Raw genomic sequence first — 20,577 nt, forward strand, 5'->3', positions numbered from 1 at the left:
GTTTACATGCAGCCAATAACCAGTTCAAAACCGGAATATTAGCAATAACCTGGTCGCACACGGCCATGTAAACACCGGCAAAAACCCGGATATGCTCATATCTCAGAATTAGAGACACGCATCCAAACCTTAATTGAGGATAGTAAGAGTGCTAGAGATTTAAATACTATTTTGGATGCGCCTAGCATAGTGAACTCTTTACATGAGTCGGTTCCGGCTGAAGTAGAGCCTGTGCAGCCGGGCAAATGGGTGACAGTGAGGGATCGCTCTAGTCGCGGATCTAAAAACCACTCTTCTGTTCCGATTACCATAACAAATCGATATGCCCCGCTCAGTGAAACACCCACTGAGAATGATTGTGCCCTAGTTATTGGCGATTCGATCACACGGAACGTGAAAATAGAGACACCAGCGAACATAGTCACATGTTTGCCGGGAGCCAGAGCGCCTGACATCAAAGCAAATTTAAAAGTGCTGGCTAATGCTAATCGTAAATTCTCTAAGATCATTATTCACGTCGGCACTAATGATGTTCGACTCCGCCAGTAGGAGATCACCAAAATTAATATTAAAGAGGTGAACTTGCAAGTACGATGTCAAGGACTGTAATCTGCTCTGGCCCCCTTCCTGTTCGCAGGAGTGATGAGATAGTCAGTAGATTGTCCTCACTCAATGGCTGGCTGTCGAGGTAGTGTCCGCAAAATAATATAGAATTCATAGACAATTGGAAAAGTTTTTGGGGCAAACCTGACCTGTTGAAAAGAGATGGTATTCATCCCTCCTGGGATGGTGCTGCTCTTCTCTCTAGTATAATGGCTCATAGTCTAATGGCGCTTTTCCACTAAACAGTACCAGCTCGCCTCGACTCGACTCGCCTTTGTTTGGTTTTCCACTGTGTAAAAGTTGTACCTGTACTGTAGCTGGTACTGGTAATGGAAAAGCGCCATTAGAGATAAAAAATGACAAATTGGGCACCAGGTCAGGAAGCAGACAGACTGGCTTAACCGACTGTCTGCTAGCGGCCTCGCGTCACCAAGGTCAGATAAATCCCATCACATAGAGCAGTGGTTCTCAACCTTTTTTGGGCCAGCGCCCCCTATCCAATATCCAAATCCCTGAACGCCCCCCACCCGTAAACTAATGAGCGCCCAGGTACGAGTGAGAGTTAACAGATGAAATAAATGCAAAATTGTCTTTTATTAATACAGTTGAACTATACTACACAGTGATTCATTCTGTGGTGAGTGGACCTCAGGCCTTCTAGGTTACATCCACAAGTGCACCGATGACGTCACTGTCTCCAAGAGCATCATCTCACGACCCAACCAGAAACCGTGGATTACTGCGGAGGTGCGTGCACATCTGAGGTCCCGAGACTCCGCCTTCAGAGCGGGGGACATGGTTGCCCTTAGAAGAGCAAGGGCCAAACTGTCTCGGGCCATCAGAGAGGCAAAGCGCGCAGACGCCCAAAGAATCCACAATCACTTCAGAGACAGCGGTGACACACGGCGCATGTGGCAAGGCATACAAGCCATCACCAACTACAGGACGCCATCATCTGCCTGTGACGGTGACCGCTCCCTTCCGGATACGCTAAATAGCTTCTATGCACGGTTCAACATGAGGAACGACGTGACGGCGAGGAAGTCCACCCCTCCTCCGAACGACCATGTGCTGTGTCTCACCACGGCTGATGTGAGGAAAACTCTACGCAGAGTCAACTCACGTAAAGCTGCTGGACCAGACAACATCCCAGGCAGAGTGCTCAGAGAATGTGCAGAACAGCTGGCAGATGTTCTCACCGACATTTTTAACATCTCTCTGAGCAGCACCGTCGTTCCCACATGCTTCAAGTCTACCACCATCGTCCCTGTGCCGAAGAAGTCTTCTGTGTCCTGTCTAAATGACTACCGCCCGGTCGCACTCACACCCATCATCATGAAATGCTTCGAGCGGCTCGTCAAGAAACACATCAAGACCCTGCTGCCCCCCTTAATGGACCCATTGCAGTTTGCGTATCGTCAAAATCGTTCGACGGACGACGCCATCTCCACCACACTTCACCTGGCACTGACACACCTTGATAAGAAGGACACTTACGTCAGAATGTTGTACATAGATTTCAGTTCCGCATTCAATACAATCATCCCCCAGCACCTGATCGGGAAGCTGAGCCTGTTGGGCCTGAACACCTCCCTCTGTAACTGGATCCTGGACTTTCTGTTTGAAAGACCTCAGGCAGTGCGGATCGGGAACTATACCTCCAGCAGCACCACACTGAGCACTGGGGCCCCCCAGGGGTGTGTGCTCAGTCCCCTGCTGTTCACGCTGCTGACTCATGATTGTGTAGCGACACACAGCTCCAATCATATCATCAAGTTTGCTGATGATACGACCGTGGTGGGTCTTATCAGCAAGAACGACGAGTCAGCATACAGAGAGGAAGTGCAGAGGCTAACGGACTGGTGTAAAGACAACAACCTGTCTCTGAACGTCGATAAGACAAAAGAGGTGGTTGTTGACTTCAGGAGGACACGGAGAGATCACTCTCCGCTCAGCATCGACGGCTCTTCTGTGGAGATCGTCAAGAGCACAAAATTCCTGGGTGTCCACCTAGAAGAGAACCTCACCTGGTCCCTTAACATCAGCTCTCTGCACAAGAAAGCCCAACAACGTCTTTTCTTCCTGAGAAGGCTGAGAAAAGCCCAGCTTCCACCACCAATCCTCACCACCTTCTATAGAGGAACCATTGAGAGTATCCTGAGCAGCTGCATCACTGTCTGGTTTGGTAATTGTACCACATCTGACCGCAAGACCCTACAGCGGATAGTGAGGACAGCTGAGAAGATCATCGAGGTCTCTCTCCCCTCTATCGAAGACATATACATCACACGCTGCATCCGTAAAGCCACCAGCATTGTGGCTGACCGAACACACCCCTCACACTCACTCTTCACCCTACTGCCATCTGGAAAAAGGTACCGAAGCATTCGGGCACTCACATCCAGACTATGTAACAGTTTTTACCCACAAGCCATCCGTCTCCTCAACACAAAGGGACTGGACCAATATACACACACACACACAATAAACACACAAATCATTCAGACGAACTGAATAATTGTTCTATATCTTATTTTATTTAATTTTTTTTATTTTTTTAAATTACTGCTGCTATCTTAAGAATGTCAGTTGTTTTTTACTGTTGATTACTGTTGCTCTTCCCACTACCTCAACTCATACCTCATCACAAAAAAGTACTGTAACGTGTTACGTTGTTGTGTTTTCTGTAGCTCTTTTTGATTGCACATTTGCACATGCACTTTGCTGTCTGTTTCGTTTGTGTTGTTAAATTTATGTTGTATGTAGCATCTTGGTCCTGGAGGAACGTTGTTTCGTTTCTCTGTGTACTGAACTGTATATGTTTGAAATGACAATAAAGTCTACTTGAACTTGAACTAGGGGGTTTCGGGGGCATGCCCCCCTGTAAGAATTTTGTGCATTTTAATGTTAAATTCAATAAATCTGGTGCACTTTGAGAGTTCAAAATTAAAAGCGCCAAACCATATTCAGTGTGCAAATTAAACAAAGAAAAAATTCAAACCTCTTTTAGTTATAACCAGCATTGTCATTTTCTCCTTACTGTCTTGAGTTAACAATAATGATTGACCAGTAAATTACTTGGTGAACAAGAAAACATTATGACATTAGGGATTGGAATTAGTTAATGCCTAAAAATGTAAAAGTTTTACCTTATAAATAGAATATAGTTTAATTAATTTTAAAATTCGTCGCCAGAGTGAATGGGAACATGAATTATTGAAAATATTCAATGTGTTTATTTATGTGTCAATTTAAGTGTTTCTTAAGTAAATCATTTTTAATGGCTTGTCAACTTTCCATTCCTCCTCTGCTCTGCGTGATAGTCAGCGGCACCACCGGATGTTGTCAGCGGGAAACGCATTTTTGAGCATGTGAATGCTGATTCGTGTCAGCGCTGGATTCTAGTCAGTGCTTGAGCGCTGGTCTATGACTGGAAAAATAATAGAGTCATTGCAAAAGTAACGATGGGCTACATGTCGCATTAAACTGGAAGATTTTAGAATGTTAGACATTCTAAACTTTTGTTTTGAATAGAAATAATATTAAGTCGTCAAAATACAACTCGTCAAAACTCCGCGAATCACCTATTTTTTACAGTCTATGATCACAACAAGCGCGCGGTGAGAACACTCACAGCAAACACATACCCGAACTGAATTGACTGCACTTCATATTTTTGACATTATTGATACTGCTTTCAATCGTAATGCAATAGAAATGAACACCAAAAAACTTGCGGTCAGGAGAAGAGCGCCTGTGGACGAATTTTTTTTTTTATTTTTATTTTTTTTTGAGCGCTGCTGACGTATTCTTTCACGCACACCATAGATGCGCGTGCACACACAATATGATATCACACTCTGCGCATATGTTTTACAACATAATTTAACCCTCTGGAGTCTGAGGGGTTTTTGGGGTCCTTGAGATGTTCTGACATGCCCTGACATTTGTGCTTTTTTCAGTTGCTTATAAACATATTAATGGCAAAGGTGTAAATTCACTCTATTTAGCACAAACAGGGCTACCATAATATGTGAACAACTTGCATGTACATGTTTGTATTTTTGATAGAATAATGTTTATGCATGGTTTTTTAAAAAACAAAAAACTAAAGTTTCTGAAATAAGGCCATAAAACACATTCTAAATATATGTAAATAAGACTTTTGACTAATGGATGTCGTTGCCTAGAATTTTTTCTTCAAAAATATGTGAAAATCATCCTGCCTAATCATTCACATAACACAATACATTGATTTAAATCTTGTAAAACACTTTTTGTTTGGAAAGGCCATATGCGGGTGGGCGTGATTCACACCTATGGAGTCAATGGGGCCCGCATAATGAGGCTGCATACGTAATGAGCCTTTCATTCAGGTGTGTGACTGAGCCACAAGAATGCAAGGACAATATATAACTGGTTTGTTGTTTTTTCCACAAATTTTGCTTGCAAATTGTACAATATCCAAGGTAAACATTTCTAGTAATTGTGCAGTTAATTGTTCTCATACTGTATTTTCAGATTTGGAATATATTCTCTTCCCAAATGTGTCACTAATAAAGCATAATAAAATTATTTAAAGATAAGGCTTATAATGACCTTTTAAGATTTTGTTTACATCTATCCTTATATATATATATATATATATATATATATATATATATATATATATATATATTTTTTTTTTTTTTTTTAAGGTTATACAATTACAACAACATTTAAAATTGTAACAATATTTCCAGTGTAATCTTTCTTTGTATTCGCGATTCATATTAAAACAGTATTTTTGCCAGCTGTAGTAGCTCCACAACAGCACGCATCTTTGCGTTCATTCATTCATAGTAACGCGATTCATATTAAAACAGTATTTTTGCCAGCTGTAGGCTAGTAGCTCCACAACAGCACGCATCTTTGCGTTCATTCATTCATAGTAACGCGATTCATATTAAAACAGTATTTTTGCCAGCTGTAGTAGCTCCACAACAGCACGCATCTGTGCGTTCATTCATTCATAGTAACGCGATTCATATTAAAACAGTATTTTTGCCAGCTGTAGTAGCTCCACAACAGCACGCATCTTTGCGTTCATTCATTCCGATTAGAACAAAGCAAACAGAACTGACCTAATTCCTCAGCGGGATCCGTTTGCTCCTCGAAATGATACTTCCAGAACTTCTGAGGTAAATTTTTGCAGGATTATTATCAAGATAGTATTATTCCTCACAGCATCCTAAAGTACATAAGTCTGAAAGTGAACTCGCGGTGTGTGTTATCCAGCTGATGGGCGTTTTACAGGTTTGTTTGGATCGGCTCACATTTGCGTTTGAATAGCGCGTGCTCTCCGTGGGCGGAGCACATTAAAACTTAATTAGCTGAGATGAGAACGACTGACACCTCTCTCTTTTCTTACATATTACATCAACTGAGAATATTTGTTTTTTATATAAATTACTTCGTTTAAAAGATGAGAATTCAAGCTTCATGCCTGTATGTCTGAATGTCTGTTTGACTGAGTATTCGCTGAGTTTTGGTTCATTTTCGGACGCGTTTCAGAATGGACTACACTGACAGAGAGGAGGCAGAACTCGCTTCGTGTTTATTTTTCTTTATTTGGCAAAAAGCACAACACTTTGTTTTTATTGTGAGTATACACAAAAATAATACACATTTAACAGAATCGATTGATGTATGAAACTTGTTTTGTAAAATCAAAGTCAAAAGAGTATTTTGGGTCTCAATTCAACTCATAAGGAAAAAAGCGAGCAGATCACGCCGGCGTGATCTCCAACCTCTGAGGGTTAACAAAAACATAGTCCTAACACTTTTTAAATAGCCCACTTAAAGTGTTTATTACAACTAAATTACTAAATGCTTAAAATGAATAAAAGTAAATTAACAAAAATTTGCGTTACATATTTAAACTCGTGAACGCCCCCCATTAACACGTGAACGCCCCCCTTTCAAAAATCTTGCTTCCAACGCCCCCCGTTGTTCTCTGAACGCCCCCGTTGAGAACCACTACGTTAAACCGAGGTCCTGACTCTCTGTGGTCATTAAAAATCCCATGGCATTTCTCGTAAAGAGTAGGGGTGTAACCCCGGTGTCCTGGCCACATTCCACCATTGGCCCTTACCAATCATGGCCTCCTAATAATCCCCACATTGAATTGGCTCTATCACTCTCTCTCCTCTCTCCACCTATAGCTGGTGTGTGGTGAGCGCACTGGCGCCGTTGTACTGTGGCTGCCGTCGCATCATCCAACTAAGTGGATGCTGCACACTGGTGAGGAGAGATCCCCTGATATGATTGTAAAGTGCTTTGGGTGTACAGTATACATATGAAAGCGCTATATAAATGCCAGATTCTATTCTATTCTATTCTATTCTATTCTATTCTATTCTATTCTATTCTATCTTGTCTGTATCATCTGTGAACCCTGACACTAATGCCTGGCTCACACTACAGGAGTTTTAAAATCCTAACCGATTTTGAAATCTGGTTGCAGCACACACTTAAGGAGAATCTTTGCAGATTTTCTTCCCTCAAATCTTAAACATGCTCACACTACAAGATTTGAAAATCGTGGTGCACCACACACTACAAAATGTTATTAAGATTATCGTGCCAGAGGAAGCGCCTCACGTGATCTCACGCAGCAGATCTGAAGTGGAAAAGCATGGAAACATATGGGATATGCATAAAGCTCATGCTCAAAGTTTAAATTAAATATTAAATAATCTATTTGTGAATGCATCCGCATTTTTACATTTCCGTTGAATGAACAGTTGAATGACTGAGTGACAGCCTGTCTAGAATGCGCAGACTTTCAATGCCTTCAACTTTCAAACTGGTGAAATATCAGCAGAAAGCCTCTCGTAAAGTGAGATTCAAGGAATTAACTGTTATATAACAATGGTCTAACAAGCTCATTGTCAGGTTTATGTTGTGTTTATATTATGTGGACCCGACTCTTATTTTGACTTTGTATCTTCATTTTAATCCACTTCGTTTTAACACGCTTTTTAGTTTCGGTTTCATTACTGAACATGTACTCGTCTTTGTGCCTGCTGACCAGAGCGTAACACTTATTTATTTAGCAATAAATAAATGGAGATAAAAACGCATATCGAGTTGAGTCACTCAAAATTACCTCAAGGGAAATTTCTTCACCACGACAGCCCTACTTGTTTCTTGGCTATTTTTACAGCACTGACGTAATCACAGTCTTGCTCATCCCGATTTAAAATCTTAAATATCAAACATGTTTGATATGATCGGGGCGAGCCCGATTTGTGTGAGAGCAGATCGGGAGGTGCAAGATTCGATCTGTGAACGCCTCACATTACCAGATAATCTGCGCCGAACATCGGAACCGATCGAGGTCATCGACAAGATTTTTTCTCCGATTCTCGGGAGGGGTAAATCAGGCATAAATCGGCCTAAAACTCCTGTAGTGTGAGCCAGGCATAAGACATGGGCCAGATGTCAAATGGAGTATTTGGCCCAGATGTCAAATATAGATATGTGGGCCATATATTGTAAAATCCCAATGTTTTCCTATACAGAAAGGTAATATATTCACATATATGTGAAACACTGTTAAATATATTGAAATACATTTTGAAAATATATTTTTTAAATGCATAACATAAAGCTCATGTTGCGTATTTAATTATGTGTGTTTATATGTAAAATTATATTCATGCCTCATATATGACAGGTGATTATATGATGTATGATATTATATCTTATATTGCAGAATAGTATATCCAGTTATTATATATATATTTATGACTGACTTCAAACAATGTTTTGCATTTACTGCTTTCATATTCTCATTCAGTTTACAGTTTGATGTAGCCATATCCACTTAAAGGGCACCTATTATGCAAAATTCACTTTTACATGGTGTTTGAACATAAATGTGTGTTGGCAGCATACCTGTCAACCCTCCCGTTTTTCCCGGGATTCTCCCGTATTTTACATTGATATCCCGCTATCATCCCGTTTAAATATGTTCCCGTATTTCTCCCGTATTTTTAATCTTTCTATAATTAAAAAAAAAAAAAAAAATCCCAATGGGCGCAAACCAGTTAAGCGAAAATCCCGCCCTGCAGCTAATTTCATTGGTTAAGGTTACAATGACGGGTAGGTTTAGGGATCAGTGTTTGGTGTAGGCAATCAGTACTGTGATTCACATGACCAATAAAATCTTTAGAATCGGCTGCAGGGCGGGATTTCCACTGAAGTAGTTTGGGGGGAAAAATCGCGCGAAGAAGAACAGCAGCATCCGAGGATGGACGAACATGAGAGAGATGGCATTAACACACGCAATTATGTCAAAATGTCCGTTTTGTCGAGTATCCTCATAAGAGCAGTCTGAGCAGTCTTAAATTAGTTTTAAAAAAGTCGTAAATGAAAGCAAAGAGTTGTGAGAGAATGAGACGCGTGTGAGATCCGTCAGCGGCTGTTTTTAAAGAGACAGTAGCCAATAAAGCTTTCTGTCAGTAAAGTTAATCAAAGAACAAAGGTAACAGAGAAAAGCACTCACTGCTCTTGACTAAAGATCTTTTTTTTTACTTTAATAAGGATTAATCTATGTACAATTTAAATTGTATGCAGTGCAAACTGTTTGATAACTTCAATTTCTGTATATTTTTCCTACCTGTTAGACCAGGGGTGGGGAACGTTGATCCTGGAGGGCCATTGTCCTGCAGAGTTTAGCTCCAACCCTAATCAAACACACCTGAAGCTAATCAATGTCTTCAGGATTACTGAAGTTGCAGGCAGCCAAATGTTTTTTTCAGGGTTGGAGCTAAACTCTGCAGGACAATGGCCCTCCAGGATCAACGTTCCCCACCCCTGTGTTAGACAAATATTTAAAATATACTGTTTTATGTTTTTCTACCTTAATTTGGAGATTAATTGTGAAATTATTACATGATAAAATATGTTAAAAAGTAAGTTTTTTTTAATGGCAATTAATCGTGATTAATTAATGTAGTTAATTGTTGCAATTGATAAAAATAAATAAAGAAACATGAATAAGTCTTATTTATGTTTATTTTAATTGAATAGTATGTATTTATTTATGTTAATATCTGCGCAATTAATATCTATTTAGCCTGCCTCTGCCATCCTCCCTCCCAACCCCCTGCCCCCCCCCCCCCCCCCCCCCCCCGTTCAGATTTCCCGTATTTTGGTATCCAAATGTTGACAGGTATGGTTGGCAGTGTGTGACCAAAACCACCCTAGAATGATAAAAATCCACCCAGTGTTTTTTTTTACAATCTCAATAAATCATAAGCACTGTCTCAGAATGAACTCTTCTCAGATTCGGCGCAATGTGACATAGAATTGCGCAGGCCCCGCCCACGACTGTTGATTGACACTTCAGTTTGAGCATAGCCCCGCCCTGAGTGAGCTGGACACAGAGTCCGCCATTGTTCGACGCTGGAGCCGCTGTAGACAAGAATGTCTCCTAAGCGATTGAGGTGTGGTGTTGTTGGATATAAGAATGAACATAGCAGTCTTCGTTTACTCCCGTTGTTACTCGAGGATGGATCTGTACTGTTTGTGATCCAGCTTACAGTCTCCGGAGCGACAGGCCTAACGTGACTGGACACGGCAGAAGTGAAAGTGAGAGCGCGCACTTTATGATAGCTCATCGAGTCATTTTACGGATATAAGGTTTACCAGTTTATTTAGCACCGACTGAGAAGGTGTGTATATATTTGTTTACTGTTAGTTGTAACGAGTGTTTTGTGTACTTCGCTGTGTATGTTGATGATAATGAAAGGGAGAGAGAGAGAGAGTTTATGGATAAGACTTTAATGCGCACTTCTTATACTGTGTTTATTCAGCTCTTACAGAGATTCTCTGGAGTAAAACTGTTGCTTCATCTTTTGTGTGATGTACAATAAACTTCACTGAACTCATCAGTATATTTTGGTCATCATTCGGACAGGGTTTGCTACAGCAGGCTTGTATTAATAGTGGATAAAACAGATGACAAATAAGTTATAACCATAATTAAACTACACTATAACTGTTCTATCTCATACAGCATATATTCTCTGGCTCTGTGGGCATTATTGTCCGACTCCGAGTCGAAATGAACACCGCAGCTGAGAGTTTCTGTTCTGATATTATCAGATGAGATTGTCCTGACTGAAGCGCGAGCTCGTGAGGCTCCGCCCCCTGGGCCGTGCAGCAGCAGTTAATTTGCATTTAAAGGGCACACAGTGCGTTTTTCTGAGCCCCAAAAAATGACAATTTAAACATGCTGTAAAAAATGATCTGTTGGGTATTTTGAGCTAAAACTTCACATACATACTCTGGGGACATCAGAGACTTATTTTACATCTTGTGAAAAGAGTCATAATAGGTGCCCTTTAAACAATACATGATTAAGTTTCAGGACATTTTATTTGACTTTATGTACTACTCAGTAAACAAATTTGGCCCAGATTTGGCATGCGTCTGGCAAAGCATTCATCAGGAACTGGCATACTAGCCTGACTACGTCAGACTTCGTACTTCCGCTCAATTTCATTTCGCTTCTGTACTCAGTCTGAGACAGCGTCAGAGCTTTCTGTTTTACACTGGTCTGAAAACAGCCGGCCAATCAACGAACAGAGGGCGGGCTGAGAGCCGTGACCTAGACGCTGATTGTACCGTGGATGCGCAGATTTACTTCACATAATCTGCAAAAGTCGTTCACAGCCATGTTCACTCCGGTATTTCGCTCGATGGTTTTGTTTTCGCATCATACATGTGTTTACAGTGGAAGTTAGATGCGGCTGAGCATGCGCATAACACACGCCATAACCAAACGTTATGTGATTGGCTTACGGGTAACCAATGATTTTAAACTTCAGACAAGCGCCCCCTAGCAAGAGAGAAAACACTTCTCTATTATGCCATTCCAGACTCTGTCTACGAAGCAAAGTGAAGTAGCAAGTCAAGTCAAGTCAAGTCATCTTCATTTATATAGCGCTTTTAACAATGTAGATTGTTTCAAAGCAGCTTTACAGAGATAAGCGTATAATTTAAGGTAACAGAGATTGTTTCGGCTTTACAGCAGAGTTAAGTTATTTCCATCTAAAGTTAGTTTTGATTGATTTGCTTCCGTCGTAATGATCATTTGTTATTAAATTAGGGGCCGCTAAGACGACACCATTCTCTCTACACAGACTTTAAACGCGAACCTGTGAGAAACACTGATGGCGTTCACATGCGCATTTAGAATGGGTTCTATAGTTATGTGCGTTTGAAAATATGCAGGTTTGGAATTCCCTACAAGCCAAGCCTAAACAAAGTACTTGTCTTTCCTTATAAATTGTGATAAAGAATTTTATTTTATTTAGTTGCTTTGGGGTAGGAACGCGAAACGAATTTTCCCGACAACGCCTTATCTGTAGAGTGGTAGTGGGATCCTCCATAGGGAGAGACTAGTTGGCACTTCAGCACTGCGTTGTCATCGGTCCAGGCGAAGGTCCTTCGTCAGATCTGGATACGGCCTGGATCCGGCAGGCTGCAGGAAAACCTCGGGATAAACACAGACACTAAAATTAGCGTAGATGCCATTCTTCTCATGATGTAACGAGTACATCAGGATTTATGGGAAGTGTTCCCGGTTCCGGCTGACCTAATCTATGCAGCCTAACATTAAATTATAGAAGTCTATAATGTATTATGTGAATGCTAGGTCAAAGAGATGTGTCTTTAATCTGGCTTTGAACTGACAGAGTGTGTCTGCTTCCCGGACAATGGTAGGAAGACTGTTCCAGAGTTTTGGTGCTAAATAGGAAAAGGATCTGCCGCCTGCAGTCGATTTTGATATTCTAGGTATTATCAACTGGCCGGAATTTTGAGATCGCAATAGACGTGAAGGAGTATAATGCGTTAAGAGCTCGCTCAAGTACTGCGGAGCTAAACCATTTAGTGCTTTGTAAGTGATCAGCAATATTTTAAAATTGATGCGATGTTTAATAGGGAGCCAGTGCAGTTTTGACAGAACTGGGCTAATATGGTCATACTTCCTGGTTCTGGTAAGAACTCGAGCTGCTGCGTTTTGGACCAGCTGTAGTTTGTTTATTAAGCGTGCAGGGCAACCACCCAGTAGAGCATTACAATAATCTAGCCTTGAGGTCATGAACGCATGAACTAATTGTTCCGCATTTGTCAATGAGAGCATATGGCGTAATTTAGATATATTTTTAAGATGGAAAAATGCAGTTTTACAGATACTAGACACGTGACTTTCAAATGAAAGATTGGTATCAAAGAGCACACCCCCACACACACACACACACACACACACACACCCAGGTTCCTAACCGACGACGAAGACTTAACAGAGCAGCCATCGAGTGTTAGACAGTATTCTAGGTTATTACGTGAGGAAGTTTTTTGTCCAATAATTAGAAACTCTGTTTTTTCAGAATTTAGAAGTAGGAAATTACAAGTCATCCAATTTTTTATATCCGCTATGCATTCCGTTAATTTTGTGAATTGATAAGTTTCGTTAGGTTTAGAAGAAATATACAGCTGAGTATCATCGGCATAACAGTGAAAGCTAATGCCATGTTTCCTAATGATATCTCCTAAGGGTAGCATGTACAGAGTGAACAGCAGCGGTCCTAGTACTGAGCCTTGTGGTACGCCATACTGAACTTGTGATCGATGAGACATCTCATCATTTACTGCTACAAACTGATAACGGTCAGATAAGTATGATTTAAACCATGCTAGTGCATTTCCCTTAATGCCAACATAATGTTCTAATCTATTTAAAAGAACGTTGTGGTCAATGGTGTCAAATGCAGCACTAAGATCGAGTAACACTAATAGAGAGACACAACCACGATCGGATGATAAGAGCAAATCATTTGTGACTCTAACGAGAGCTGTCTCGGTACTATGGTACGGTCTAAATCCTGACTGGAAATCCTCGCAGATATCATTTCTTTCAAGAAAGGAACACAGTTGTGAGGATACTGCCTTTTCTAATATCTTTGACAGAAAAGGTAGATTCGAGATCGGCCTGTAATTGACTAATTCTGTAGGATCAAGTTGCGTTTTTTTAACAAGCGGTTTAATCATAGCCAGCTTAAAGTTTTTTGGTACGTATCCTAGAGACAAAGATGAATTAATGATAATAAGAAGAGGATCTATGACCTCTGGAAGTATTTCTTTCAGTAGCTTAGTCGGTATAGGGTCTAACATACATGTTGTAGATTTAGATGATTTAATGAGTTTAGTAAATTCTTCCTCTCCTATAGCAACGAATGAATCAAATGTTTCCTCAGGGAGACTACAATGCACTGCCTGATGTGATACTGTAGTAGACGGTTGCATAGTTATAATTTTGTCCCTGATATTATCAATCTTATAATTGAAGAAGTTCATAAAGTCATTACTGCTGTGATGCTTGGAAACTTCTGGGCTTGAAGCTTTATTTTTCGTTAGTTTAGCCACCGTTTCAAATAAATACCTAGGATTATGTTTATTTTCTTCTAATAGGGTTGAAAAATAAGCAGATCTAGCAGCTTTTAAAGCCTCTCTGTAAGCAATAGAGCTCTCCTTCCATGAAATGTGAAATACCTCTAGTTTTGTTTTCTTCCAGTTGCGCTCCATTTTTAGCAGAGTCTGGTATTACCAGGCTACTGGCATACAGCATGTGGGCCAAAAAGGGTTTGGCAGAGATGGCACTGGGTTAAAAACGGCACCCAAGACATGGGCCAGATGTCAAATATAGATATATATTGTCAGATGTCATGGGCCAGATGTCAAGTATAGCCGATTTTGACCCACATTTAAAATCCATTTCAAATATTTTTGATTAAAATTCCAGTGTTTTAATACACAAATATATTTTTATATTTCTGTTTACATTCTGGGTCTAATGCATTCAAGTTAATCCAGGCAACAATAAATATTTAATTATTTGAATTATGAAAATCAACTGTAATGGTTTGATTTCAGTTCCTGCACATTGCTGAATAACTACTTAGACCACAATTTTTTATGCCATGTACTGTACACCAGTGGACTTTTCTTTTCATAATTTATCATTTTTCCACTGTCATTTCTATGAGATATATGATTAAATCCTGCATTCAATATTATACCTAATCCTGACAGATTAAAATGATAACTATAAAACATAATTTAATTTCAACACCACACATTATTTACTCACAGTCTTATCAGAGTAACTATGAAATGTGCGACAGCAACAATGGATCCATTAGTGTTGTTGCTGTTGCACATTTCTAGTTACTCTATGATTACTCTGTTACCAGTTGGTTAATATAGATGATCACAAATTGAACATATGTGATTGAAAGAGATTAAATATATTTGAGAAATGATAGAAATGGCAACATACCACTATCACTATCAAGAACACCACTAACCACTTGGTGAGTTGCACAGTTTTGAAAATGAACGTTAAGGGTTGTTTTAAAGACATGTTCATGCATGTCCATAGACAGCCACTCTGAAGCAGTCAAAGGCGATTCTAAAAGAGTCAAAAAGTCGAGACAGGATCATCAACATTTCTGTGTCCACCACTCTAGTTCATCCAAAACAAACTACAAAATAGACTCAAGGTGTTAAATACCGGAATTATCCTTTAATTCACATTGCCAGCGATTTTCCGCAATCTGTGCTAGAGATGTGCAACAGCGATCGAGTACTCGAGTACTCGGCCGTGACAGCGATGATCAATCATGAAAACGATGATCGTGGAAAAAAATTCTGATTAGTTACAGCAACACTTTGGGCGGCACCATGAGCTCTTATTGTTTTAGATGTTTCTTTTTTAATAACATTGCTGCATCATAATCATAATCTAACTGTTATAATCATGTGTTCATGTTTGATAGACATGTTTGCATGTCATATTTTTATATTTAACGTTCATTTTCATAACAGATTTTTATTATCTCCATTACGGCCTTGCCCCTCCCCTGCACAAGCCCCTCCCCCTGAGTACTCGATTCATCGATTTTGAAACCTATCGATGATCGAAATTGCACTTTTATGATGGACAGATGCACTTTTATGATGGACAGATGCACTTTTATGATGGACAGGTGCACTTTTATGATGGATAGATGCACTTTTATGATGGACAGATGCACTTTTATGATGGACAGATGCACTTTTATGATGGACAGGTGCACTTTTATGATGGACAGATGCACTTTTATGATGGATAGATGCACTTTTATGATGATAGATGCACTTTTATGATGGATAGATGCACTTTTATGATGGACAGATGCACTTTTATGATGGATAGATGCACTTTTATGATGGACAGATGCACTTTTATGATGGACAGATGCACTTTTATGATGGATAGATGCACTTTTATGATGGATTGTCGAGTTCACGCGCATAGGTTTAGTTACCTATGATCACGCGCGTGAACTCGACAATCGATTACTATGGACTTCGACCGAAGACAGGATGTAAATACAGGTATGAGCGCTGGCTGAATTAACTTGATTTTTATTCATATCTTTCACATCTACTGCAGTCAGATTCACCGTGTTCACTCTGAAGGAATCACTCACATTGGCTGTGCACTTGTAATGACACATCAAGGATGTTAAGAGGCTAAAAGCAGGTTTAAAACTTGCCCCATTGAAGTCAACAGGGTGCAAATTTTAAAAAGAGGATAACACGGTGTAGGCAACACCGATTTTTGTCGTTGTTCTCTGTACTGACAGCACTCCAAATTTACAAAAAAAAAAAATGAGCTCAATGTTAAAATTTACCGGAGTTCTCCTTTAATGGTAAACTTCTTTCTAGGATCTTGTTTGAATTGACAGGCTATTATAGGCTTGAACTGAATTCCCTCTAAATGTGTTATGGGCCATGAGGACTGTCTGGTTAGTGAAAATTTTTCTTCTTTTTTTGCCTACCTATGAATTAAAAGGCATTGTTAACTCTTACATTCTAATTACATGTACAATGCTCAGTTTGTTTCTAGCATAAAGTATCAGGGAGATATGGCTCAAGATTCATGAATATAATTAAACCTTTTTAGCATGTTTGGGTGATTCCGGGAGTTAAAGCCGAATTTGAGGTAGCATTGTTTTGACCCTAATTACAAGTTTCCAGCAGCTTGTTGACCGGGTTGTCCACCCAGGTTGTGATCCTCAGACATCATAGATTTCATTTTTATATGACAACCTTTTACAGCAGCCCATGTCTGATTTCCTAAAAAACAGGTGTTTTGCCCCCTGGGTATAAGGTGAAAGACATTTGTCTTTTTGACACTGAACGAACAAAAAACTTATCCATGAGTACATTGGGGCCTTAATGAAAGGGGCTGGTCTTGGGTTTTGGCCAATCAGATTGATTCAGCAGTCACTCCACGTGCAAATTTGTTTTGTGTTTCCCATACACTATGAATGTGTTTCCCACACTGGCAGCGCGAAACGTAGCCAAAGTCATGGAGTGCAACTTTATGAAGCCAGGGGAATACACCAAACTTGTCGATAAAGGCATAAAGAATAAATGGCGCTGGTCTTGGATAGAGGAGGTAGGTAGAGACGAAAAGCCCTTTGGAGGCTGGTGTCAAAAACTCCGGCAACCAGGAGCATGTTTCTGCACTTTGTGCGCAAGGAAAATATTATATGGAACTAGCGGGAAAAAAGTGCTGCCACGGCACGAGTTAGACCCTAGTCATCAAGCAGCTGTCCGAGCAATTCAACACCTCACGTTTGCCAGGGGCAACAGCCACAGCAGATATCCAACCCTCATGACCGATCGCGTGGCTGATTTAAAAATTCGCTTGTGCTCCTTCATTGCCGAGTTTGATCTGTAGTTTACAATCTCTATCCACTCGTCACTTTGTGTCAGAAATTACCGGAGGATAAACTCGCCCTTACGCATCTGTCTGTCTCGAGGCATCATACGGGCTATCTTATTACACACGGCATCTCGCCAGAATTTAAAAGAAATCTGTCCAAGCTTCAAGCTTAAGAACATGGTTTTCACTTAACATTGATGAGGCCACGGAAAGTGGAACGGTACATGTATTCGTATTGAACCGAAACGGTACGGGCGTCATGGTTCGGTGCATGAATATACACGGAGAATACACGGTATAAAAATAAATAAAACTTTAATTAATTTAAATTGAATTAATGTAATGCGGAACTACTGTTAGATACGTGGGTTCTTTAGGGACACCTAATCTGTAGCTCCGCCTTAGCTCTGAAGCAGGCTGCGATTGAGAGATTGCAATGCTGGAATATGTTGTGTGTGCGTGTGTGTGCGTGTGTGTGTGTGTGTGTGTGTGTGTGTGTGTGTGTGTGTGTGTGTGTACATACTCTGTCATTTTGTTCATACAGGACATCATTCAAACTGCAAAGTGTTTACTTATATTTGTGTACACTCGCAATAAAACACAACATTGTGCTTTTGTCAAACTGTAAACTCTTGTCAAACTGTATCAAATCAAATCAAATCAAATCAAATCAAGTATATTTGTATAGCGCTTTTTACAATACAGATTGTATCAAAGCAGCTTCACAGTATTAAAATAAAATAATACAACAAAGTTTGTTTCTAGTGGAATTTATTGATTGATAGAATAAAATTAAATATCCCCAAATATCCCCAACTGAGCAAGCCAAAGGCAACAGTGGCAAGGAACCGAAAAACTCCATCAAGTGACCTAATGGTGTCCCAAAACTCCATCAGGTGACCCAATGGAGAAAAAAAAAAAACCTTGGGAGAACCCAGGCTCAGTCGGGGGCCAGTTCTCCTCTGGCATTTATGAACTAGAGGCCGGATTGTAATTTGAAACTGTGAGATTAACAATATTATATGAATGCCTGGCTGAAAAGATGCGTCTTTAATCTAGTTTTAAACTGGGAGAGTGAGTCCGAGTAACGAACAGTATCAGGAAGGCTATTCCAGAGTTTTGGAGCCAAATGTGAAAATGCTCTCCCTCCTTTGGTTGATCTGGATATCCTAGGTATGACCAAAAGCCTCGAATTTATTGATCTTAAAGAGCGCGATGGATTATAGGGTGATAGAAGATCCGTTAAATAGACTGGAGCTAAGCCGTTTAGGGCTTTATAAGTCAGTAGCAATACCTTATAATTAATACGGAACTTTATAGGTAGCCAATGTAGTGATGATAAAATCGGTGTTATATGATCATATTTTCTTGATCTAGTAAGAACTCTAGCGGCTGCATTTTGGACTAACTGTAGCTTGTTTATTGAGGATGCAGGACAACCGGCTAATAAAGCATTACAGTAATCTAGTCTCGAGGTCATGAATGCATGAACTAACTTTTCTGCATCAGAAACTGATAGCATATTACGTAGCTTAGCAATGTTTCTAAGGTGGAAAAAGGCAGTTTTTGTAACATACGAAATATGATTTTCAAAAGACAGGTTACAATCGAGTATAACACCCAGGTCTTTTACTGTAGAGGATAAAGTAACAGGACATCCTACAATGTCAAAGTTGTATTGTGAGAGGTTCTGTGGGCGGTTTTTTGAACCGATAAGTATTACCTCTGTCTTGTCTGGATTTAATAAAAGAAAATTACGCGTCATCCAATCTTTTATATCTTTAACACACTCTGTCAATTTGGATAAATTAGCGTTTTCATCCGGCCGTGATGAAATATATATTTGAGTGTCATCAGCATAACAATGGAAACTAATTCCATGTTTCCTTATAATATTTCCAAGTGGCATCATATATATTGAGAATAACAGAGGGCCTAACACAGATCCCTGCGGCACTCCATAGTTTACTGGAGTTATGATCGATTTTTCTCCATTTAAATAGACAAAATGGTAGCGGTCAGATAAGTATGATCTAAACCAGCTTAATGCTTGTCCTTGAACACCAGTATAATTTTGAAGTCGATCTAAGAGTATTGTATGATCTATAGTATCGAACGCAGCACTTAGATCAAGTAAAACTAGTATTGAGATACAGCCTTGGTCAGAAGCTAAGAGTAAATCATTTGTGATTTTAACGAGCGCAGTTTCAGTGCTATGATGCGGCCTGAATCCAGACTGAAACTTTTCATAGATATCATTTTCTTGCAAGAAAGAGCCCAGTTGAGCGGACACAACTTTTTCTAGTATTTTAGACATAAAAGGTAGATTTGAAATGGGTCTATAATTTGCTAGATTATTATGATCTAATTGTGGTTTCTTAATGAGAGGTTTTATAACTGCCAGTTTAAATGTTCTTGGAACATGACCTAAAGATAAAGACGAGTTAATAATATTGAGGAGACCACCTTCCACTACAGGTAACACTTCCTTCAGTAGTTTAGTTGGTATAGGATCTAATAAACATGTTGTTGTTTTAGATGAAGTGATAAGTTTATTTAACTCTTTTTGTTCTATAGTTGTAAAGCACTGTAATTGTTCTTGCGGGGGGGAAATTGAGGCTGAATTATAAGGCGCGATTGAGGATTGAACATTTACAATTGTGGTTCTGATGTTTTCTATTTTCTCAGTGAAGAAGTTCATGAAATCATTACTACTAAACTGTAACGGGATATTTTGTTCGGGTGACGTCTGTTTATTTGTTAGTCTAGCCACGGTGTTAAATAAAAACCTAGGATTGTTTTGGTTGTTTTCTATTAGTTTGCGGAGATGCTCAGCCCTGGCCGCTTTTAGGGCCTTTTTATAACGTGACATACTGTCTTTCCACGCGATTCTAAAGACCTCTAAATTAGTTTGTTTCCATTTACGCTCTAAATTACGGGTTTCTCTCTTTAGAACATGCGTAGTATTATTGTACCATGGTGCTTTAATTTTCTCTGTAACCTTTTTTAATCTAACGGGTGCAACAACATCCAATGTTCTAGAGAGAATGGTGCTCATAGTGCTAGTTAGTTCTTCTAGTTCATCTGTTTGTTTGGGTTCAGGCAGCAGCTGAGACAGATCAGACAAGCAACTCGAGAAA

The sequence above is a fragment of the Abramis brama genome (assembly GCF_963993115.1).
Source record: "Abramis brama genome assembly, chromosome: 20".
NCBI classification, from domain to species: domain Eukaryota; kingdom Metazoa; phylum Chordata; class Actinopteri; order Cypriniformes; family Leuciscidae; genus Abramis; species Abramis brama.